Source organism: Pteropus vampyrus, unplaced genomic scaffold, assembly GCF_000151845.1.
Source record: "Pteropus vampyrus isolate Shadow unplaced genomic scaffold, Pvam_2.0 Scaffold99, whole genome shotgun sequence".
In the NCBI taxonomy this organism is placed as follows: Eukaryota; Metazoa; Chordata; class Mammalia; order Chiroptera; family Pteropodidae; genus Pteropus; species Pteropus vampyrus.
In genome coordinates, this window is record NW_011888880.1 from 1,761,783 (window position 1) to 1,770,463 (window position 8,681).

Here is an 8,681-nt window from a genome sequence, read left to right on the forward strand (position 1 = left end):
TCCCGCCTATGTGGGGGCTCATTCAAACCAATTCTCAGATCTATTGTTGGAGAGCTGATTCACATGTCCAGCCTTATTATTTTGTCATCTAATGTGGCTCTTTTGCATTGAGACAGGATCTTGTATTCCAGTCCGTTGGCTCTCCCACTCTACAGCCAGATCCTATGAAGTGACAGACCTTAAACTATGAAGAAAGCACTCCAACTCTTGGTTTGGGGCCCCCAGAACATAAAAGACACAAACTCTAGTGGGTACTATTACCAAGGTCTTCTTTTCTTTTTCGATCAGTTTGTAGGGAATAAATTTCTTTGAGTTAAGATCACCAATAATGCCTAATTCCTGCTTCTTGTCCGATTGTTTTATAAAAGTTGGCAATCCCCTCCTGTTTCAGAAAAAAGTACTGATTGTGACAAGGGGGAAGTTTCAGGCTGGCTCCCAAACTGGCATTCACTCAGGTGACACACGGCCACTCACTCTCCTGACTGGATCGGACTTCACACTTCCGAGTCTGGGGGTCCAAAAGCAGGAAGAGTTGGAGAGATTTCTGCTCAATTTCAGGTAGCCACAGGATGGGCTCTCATCGCATTTTGTTTTTAACCCATTTTTTGTTGTTTTATAGAATCTGGTTGGAGTCACCGTAGTAGGGCTACGAGGCTATTTCCCCAAAAATACGAGTACAGAGGTGTGGAAGGGAGGGCAGCGCTTCTGAGGGGAGCATTTAGAAGAGCTGGAGAATGTTTAGGGAATCTTCTCTGACAGAAAAACAGTTGCACTCTGGGAAGTCGTGTCTTTTTTTGAAGAGCGTGAAGTTCTTGGGAGAAGTGGCAGGGGATGGGGGGGAGGGGTGGTGTCCACATTTGCTATCCAACAGAGTATTGAGCTGGGGAAGGCAAAGAGCGGTAGTACATTTCCTGATTCCTAACATTTTTATAAACGTCTCTAGCCACACAAATGTCTTATAGTCCCCCAAACATGTCATGTGCTGTCTTCTTCAAGTCATTGCGTACGGTCTGCTTGCGCCTAGAATACCCTCTTTCCTCGTTCACTTTACCTGGGTAATTTCTATTTATTATTCAGTTCCCATATGACATAGTCCCTTCCCAGGAAGGGACTTCCTCACCTTAATAACTAGAATAAATAACCTTTCGTTTTGCTCCTAAGCATCTTGGCATACTTTTATCATAGTATTCATTTCCCCAAATTGTTACTGTTTGTCTATACCATCTTGGAGGGCAACCTAGTTTTATTAATCATGGTATTCCTAGGTTCATGCAAGTGACACACAGTAAATGTTAAAAAAATGTCAAATAAATTACTGCATGGGCAAATCATGAATGAATGAGTTTGGAGTAGAATAAAGGAGATAAGACAAGGACTTTTGTTTTTGTTCATTTTCCCATGACCCTCTGATATTAAGAGATTTGTATTACCTAGTCATTTTATATCATATATTTAAAGGAATCTCACATGTCATTTATTATAATGGCTAGAATTCTCTGCAATCTGGGATCTACACCTGTGTGATATAATTTGACAGATAGCTGGAAGGTGCTCACTTAGAAACACCTCTGTACCTACCATACTACTTGCAATTTCAAATTTTTTAGAGTTATTACCAATGTTAAATATTGCCGCCTAAAATTCTCCTCGTTTTTTAGGATCCGTGATTCAACTATCTTGTTTCTCTAGGGCAATAAGAGAGAGAGAGAGAGAGAAGGAACAAACACAGGTTAAACATTCCACACACCAGCATGGTATTATTCTATGTCATTCTTTTTAATCATTAATAACTATGCAGAGTTGTCATTTTTTTTTAAGAAAAGGGCATTATGGTTTAGAAAAGCACAAAGTAATCTGGCCAAGGTCACCTAGATAGAAAAGAATTTATTGAGATTTGAATCCAGGTCTCACTACTATACTATTGGAATTGTAATGTTGCGATGTTTTACTTCCAGTCGACTGAAAAAACTCAATTTAATGCAGTGGTCCATAAATAATATTTGCCCTTAAGACTTTTACTGATGTGAATTGAAGGATTATTTAAGAGTACAGGTGCTTCTGGGAGGAGAGGCCTAAATGGAAGAGCAGATAGGAGGTTTAAGAAAGGGCGCTCAGCTTCAGAGTCCGAAGAAAGCAGAGACTCAAGCTATGAGAGCCTGGCATGGAAAGAACTGGGGCTGGAATGCAATGTCATCCTGCGGGACCAGGGCCTCTCTGCGTGCCTTTGCGACATATGTTTGTACAAGTACAGAAGTGAGAGTTTAAAAAAAGAAACAAAAAACAGTAGTGAGTTTTACTTTCCTTTTACAAGCCCAGGCATACGATGCTGACTAAAGTAGTGGGGAGTTGGACAAGTCACCAACTTTCTGAGCCACGGTTTCCTCACTGACCCTTTACTCCCAAAGTAAAGACTGGGAGGTGACAGCCCTCCCTGATGTGACTACCTCGGAAGTCTGTAAGGGACCAGAAGGCAATGAACACAGGAAGCATTTCTGTAAAGTAGGTGTGGATGGCAGAATAACAGCCCTTCAAAGATTTTCCCATCCTAATCTCCAGAACTTGTGACTATGTTAACTTATGCAGCAAAGGGGACTTTGCAGAGGTGATTATGTTAAGGGTTTTGGACAGTCAGATTGTCCAGGTGAGCCCACTGTAATCACAGATGTCTTTATAAGGGAAAGAGGGAGGCAGGAGGGTCAGAGTAAGAGAGCAGTGTTGGATTGCTGGCTTTGAAGATGGAGGAAGGGACCACAAGCCAAAGTATGCAGGTGGCCTCTAGAAAATGGAAAAAGCAAGGAACGACGTTTGCCCTAGAGCCACCAGAAGAAATGTAATTCTGATGACACCTTGACTTTGGGCCAGTAAGGCTCATTTTGTTCTCTGACCTACAGAACTGCAAAGTCATAAATTTGTATGGTTTTAAGCCACTAAATTTGTGCTAAATTGTATAGCGGCAATAGGAATAGGAATTAGGAACAGGCCTGAGTTAATAGAAAGACAAAAGTAAGTCATTCATAGAAAGTTTGCTGTTTTTCAGCCCATTTGTTTTTCGTGAGGGGCTCCAGAAACATGCTAATTTGCATGGCTGCCTTCAAGCCTAGGCCTGCCAGCAGCTAGGCAGCTGCCGGTGATTTCCTTCAGCTATTTATTGGCTGGAAGCTACCAAAAGACTCAATTAAGGCAGTTTCATAGAAAGTGAAAGTCACCCACAGCATTGTCTCTGCTTTGATACGCAGAGGCCAGTTAGAACTCGCCTCACATCAGTTTTCTGTGCTGAGCCAGCAATGGCCGCCAAATACCCCACAGCCAATCACAACAAATGATTCTGTGAATTTATGGTCTGAAATACATGTACAAATGTATACTCATAGGAACATGTTTGGAGTTGTTATTAACGGGGACAGGCTTCCAAAGTAAGTTTAGTTGAATCTTTCAGCATACATCAGCAATCAGTAATGATCACTGCCTTAAAAAAAAAAAAGATAGAGTGTCAAAACAAAATGATTTTGCTGATAGTTTTAGATCTCCAGAGCAGTTTGGCTAGCGTGAAGAGGCTGAAAGCCTAGATTCCAAAGCTTACTAAGAACTTTAGACCGCACTTAGATTTGAAGCCGAAAGAGAAATACAGACACACACAGCTTGCGATTCTAGTGGTAAAGGAGGGTCAAAATCGAAGAAAAAGATATCATGATGGTTTGAGGATCAACAATCAACGGCAGGGGTCTCGGGCACACACGTGATCATAAGAACAAGTGCGTTAGATATTTGAGGCATTATTTGCTAAATGCCTTCTTTCTACCTGAGTTTAAGAAAAACTGAACTGTCGTGAAGCATTTCTACATCAGCTACTATCCCATGCCCCGCCCCCCCCAAATCAGATGTTAGTAAGAGAAGAGACAAAGAACAGCTTCTCAACACTCAGGAAAACGAAACTCTCTGTCATCTTTGCAGAAGAAACATGTAATGACTCATGGAGTTGATAATGACTCATAAGGCACTTGATTTCTATGAAAATATCAGCCTTGGCAGTTGCCCAGTGACCCTACACTGTCGAGCAGCTTACCAGACTGAAAATGATGAGCTCCTTACCAAGGGAGGAAAAACTGCATCGGCTCTTTCTTTCTCTTTAGATGTGCCTAAATATTGTGTCTAGAACTGCACATGGCATGGTTCAGGGCACAGTTTTAGGAAAAGAACAGCTAACTATTTAACCTACTCTTATTCGTGCTACATTGCTTTCTGAAAGTGCCACCAAAACTTGGTACAGAGGAACTTGCCCTGAAGAAACTGGAATTCTCAACCTTGCTTAGACAAAGCAATCAGCACTTTACGAATGAGACATCATAATATCTCACCTAGTAGAAATTTTTCAAGGGAGGGAGAATTCAATGTATGGAATTAATTGAGAAGAATAAATACAGAAATTAGCTCCTGGCTCATCCTTTGTTCCGGGCCCTATTTTGTTACTATTGGCCCCATTGAATCTCTTCTGAAAGAATTTCCTGCATAATGGCATTTTAGTCATCTCTGTAATGTCAACAAACAAGGCAGATTAATGCTTCCAGTCCTGAGCTGTCTTGCACTCTGCTTATTAGAATTGTAGTCAGATCTTCATTAAAATGAATGACATCCGATTCCATAAGGCAGTCACAACAGAGGCACCTTCTTGCTATGGTGTCACCCTGCACATGACAATGTAGGCCATTATGAATGACACTCCACAACTCGTTACTTCCTGTCTCAAATTGTAGTTAATCTTTCATCCAAACTGTACACATGTGCAGCTTTAAGTGGCCTATCACAGCGAGTACCCAGTAATGCTGCAAGCACATGGAGACTGACAGAAGGTAAATTGCTTGTCAGGAGGTCTGTATTTCAATTCACAGCATATTCCAAACACGTCGTGGTGAAAGCACGCCACAACAGCTGCTTTCATTGCTAACTATTTTTGATGTAAATGTCAATAAAGCTCCAGGCCCTTTCATATTTTTGGCCAAGAGTGTCCATCTTTCCCTATGCAGGCTGGCAGGTGGAGTTCCATTTATCTACTCTTAGGAACATGTCCTATAATAATGATGGCCTCTGGAGGCCGTTTAGAGTGATTGAGAGCAGTGATTGGGACAATAGGCTGCTGAATTTCATTGCTGGAGTGGGTTGACAGGTGACTGCTTTTATACCCTCTCATCTGGTGGGGAAGGAAATAAAACACACAGTTCCATCCAGTCCACAGGCAATCACCTCCAGGTTGAAGATCTGCACCTATAGTTTATTCCACTCATCGAAAAAAAAATTGAGAGCTGTGGTTATTAAACAATCACAAATTCCCCAGCAGATCTGAGGGTTTTTTTTTTTTTTTTTTTAAAGAGACAGCAGCGGCATTTATTTTCTGTAGGATTGCAGATAGGAGAATTAAGCAAACAATTTCGAATGAGATATCTATGCCTTTGAAGACCTTCTTCCTTCTTGCAAATGTCCCTTTTGGGATACCAGCTGTTCATGCTACATAACAAATTCTCTCTTTTAACTAATGCTCTAAGGAAGATGACTGCAGCTTGACCTTTAGCAGCTGAAAGCTAGCAGATATATTAAAAATCAATTCGAGGATGCCGCTTTTGAACACATTTGCATTCAAATATGTCAGTGTGTCACAGCAGTGAGTACAGAGTATAACAGCATAGAGTAAAATCTCATACTATTTTATATACAGTGTTTATTGAGCATCTGCTATAGGCAAGATATTATATTTTACATTAGGGTTAGGGATACAAACTAGAATTAGACGAACACTCAATAGAAGTAGTAAGAATAATCTGAAGTGAGAAAATTTAGTATAACATTCCTTTGATTGCTATTTTTGTGTTATTTATAATGTACAAATATATTGTTAGAGTATTACAGATAGAATTTATAATAAATATTGGGGAACATGCTCTTTTTCCCTACTGATATCTGTATATAACTTAAAAGTTTAGGTATAATTGTTCTCAAGAAGCAAGCATAACTACAAAGATGGAGTTAGACTGATCTGTTTTTAATGCAGTTTCTCCACTTATTAGCCTGCTATCTTTGGGAGAATTAAAAGACTTTTACTTAAACTTTATTAGCTTTAGTTTCTTCATATGTTCACTAATACTAGCTAAAATATGTTGAGCACATCAGACATTTCATTTGCATCATTTGATTCAATCCTTACGAAAGCCCTTGGAGTTGGATGTTTTATTATCCCATCTTACTGAGGGGGACAGAACGTGGCTAGTGAACAGAGCTCAGACTGGAAAATGTGAAGACTGTTTCTAGAACCTACATTTTAAATTACTACTCTAAATTATCTTTAGCATGATTAAAAAAATAATACCTCACGGCATTTTTGTGTGCTGACATTTAGTGATGCTGGATAAAAACTTACCCCCTTCTCCCTGGAATTGAATCAATAACCTATGAGAGGTGTCAAAAAGCTTTTAAAAATGAGACAGGGTAGCAACTGAGTCTCACCTATGACATCCGGGTGCTTCTCACAGTGGGCTTGAAGATGAGTAAGAGTTAGGTATTGTAGGGAAATTGTAAGCCAAGAGGATGCAAAGCATGGACCTAGAGGGGAAGCCATGAGTTGGCTACTCAGGGTCTGGTGAGCCATCTCCTGTAACTGCAAAGGGAGACATCTTGCTGCCTGGTGGGAGTCCAGACAGAGATTTGAAGAGAGATCAACGCAGGCTTAAATCTGTCTGCAATGTACCAGCCATGTGATTTATTTGGTCCTCACTTTCCTTGGGGGGAAAAAAATTATTTCATAGAGTGTGATGAAAATTAATTGAAATAAAATATTGGAAAACACTTAATGAACTCAACAGTACTTATACAAATATAAGGCGGTATAAGATTTTGTGCCCTTTATCTCTCTGATAGTAGTAAACTCCTGAAGGTCACAGTCAAGTCAGTCTTAGTGTTACATCACCTTAGTGGTTAGTGCACTGTCCTGCATCCAGTAAGTACTAAGAAAATATGTGCTGAGTGAATAAATGTTGCATTAGGTAATGCCATGCATCATTCTTTCCACATTATGGAAAAAGACATGTACAGTTTGTATAAGGACGTGGTTTGAGCTGGATCAAATCATATGTATTGTGGTTAAATATAAAGTTGAGATTCTAATAAATTTTTCCTTATGCTGCTTTTTTTTCCAAAGCATGTCTTCCCCCAATGTGTGTTGGCAGTTTTGGGATCCCATCCCCCAAGAGTGTCCCAGGAATAGAAAGCATCGTGTGACAGTGCCCTCCTGACCTCAGAAAGCCGGCTGTGGGAAGCAATCCCAAGGATCCACATCTGGCTCCCGGCAGAGTCCCAGCAGCTACGTGAGCAGCTGCACCGCTGAGCACCCTGTGGACGTCTGGGTGTCCGGGTGGTCCTTTTCATTGGGTGGAAATCAGCAGATTGGTTTAAAATAACAACAAAGTCTAGCTATCAACCACTTAGAAGAGAAACAGTTTTCAAAAAGGACAGAGAATATTTGAAAACTAATTAATAGAGAAAGATTTATCAGATAAATACTAACCAAAAAGATAGAATAGTAAGATTAATATGAGTTAAAATGGTACTTAAAGCTGTGCATCACCTAACCACTGCCCCCAAGGTGGTTGCGTATCTTTCATGGCCACCTTATTTTTACATTTTTACTATTTATGTGTGTATGTATTCAAAATTATGTAGCATTATTTGTGTGCTTAAAATTTTGCATAGATGGTAGTATACTGTATCATTCTATTCTTGATTTTTTTTGTCTTCACACTCCATTAAGTTTTTTTAAATATACCTATATTAATCCAGATAGTTCTGGTTGTATATATTTTAACTGCTGAATAGCACTATGTTCTATAAATACATTACAATTTTTTTCTATTCCTTTGCTGATGGGCATATATGTTCTTTCCGATTATAATGATACTGTTTCTGGACTCTCTTCTTTTGATTTTTTTCCATCTATTTATGTACTAATATCAAGTTGTTTTCCTTTCTATTGCTTTATAATATAATTTAATATCTCCCAGGTCTGGTTTACCTGTTCATTATTTTTTGTTTTTAGAGTTTTCTTGGGTATTCTTGCATATTTATTTTTATATAAAAGTTAGAATTAGTCTGTCTAGCTCTCAACATTATCTTGTTAGTATTTTTATTTGAATTGCATATAATTTAAAAATTAATCTAGGGATAATTTACACTTTACAATATTGAATCTTTATATTTAAGAAGGAGACTTGTGTTTTTATTTACTCAAGACTTATTTTTGATTTTTTAGGTTCCTTTAAATTATGATAAGAATTTAATGAAACCTGCTCTCTTACATTTTTAAGTGCACAGTAGAGAGTGGTTAACTATGGGTGTAATGTTGTATAGCAGATCTCTAGAACTTGTTCATCTTGCATAAATGAAACTTTATGCCCATTGACTAGCAACTGTCCATTTCTCCCTACTCCAGCCCCTGGCAACCATCATTCAGCTCTGTTTCTAAGATTTTGATTATTTTAGATACTTCATGTAAGCGGAATCCTGCAGTATTTGTCTTTTTGTCACTGGGCTACTTCACTTAGCATAATGTCCTTCAATTTCATCCATGTTGTCACATAAGATAGAATGCTCTTCTTTTTTAAAGCTAAAAATTGTGTGTGTGTACATCTATCTATATATCT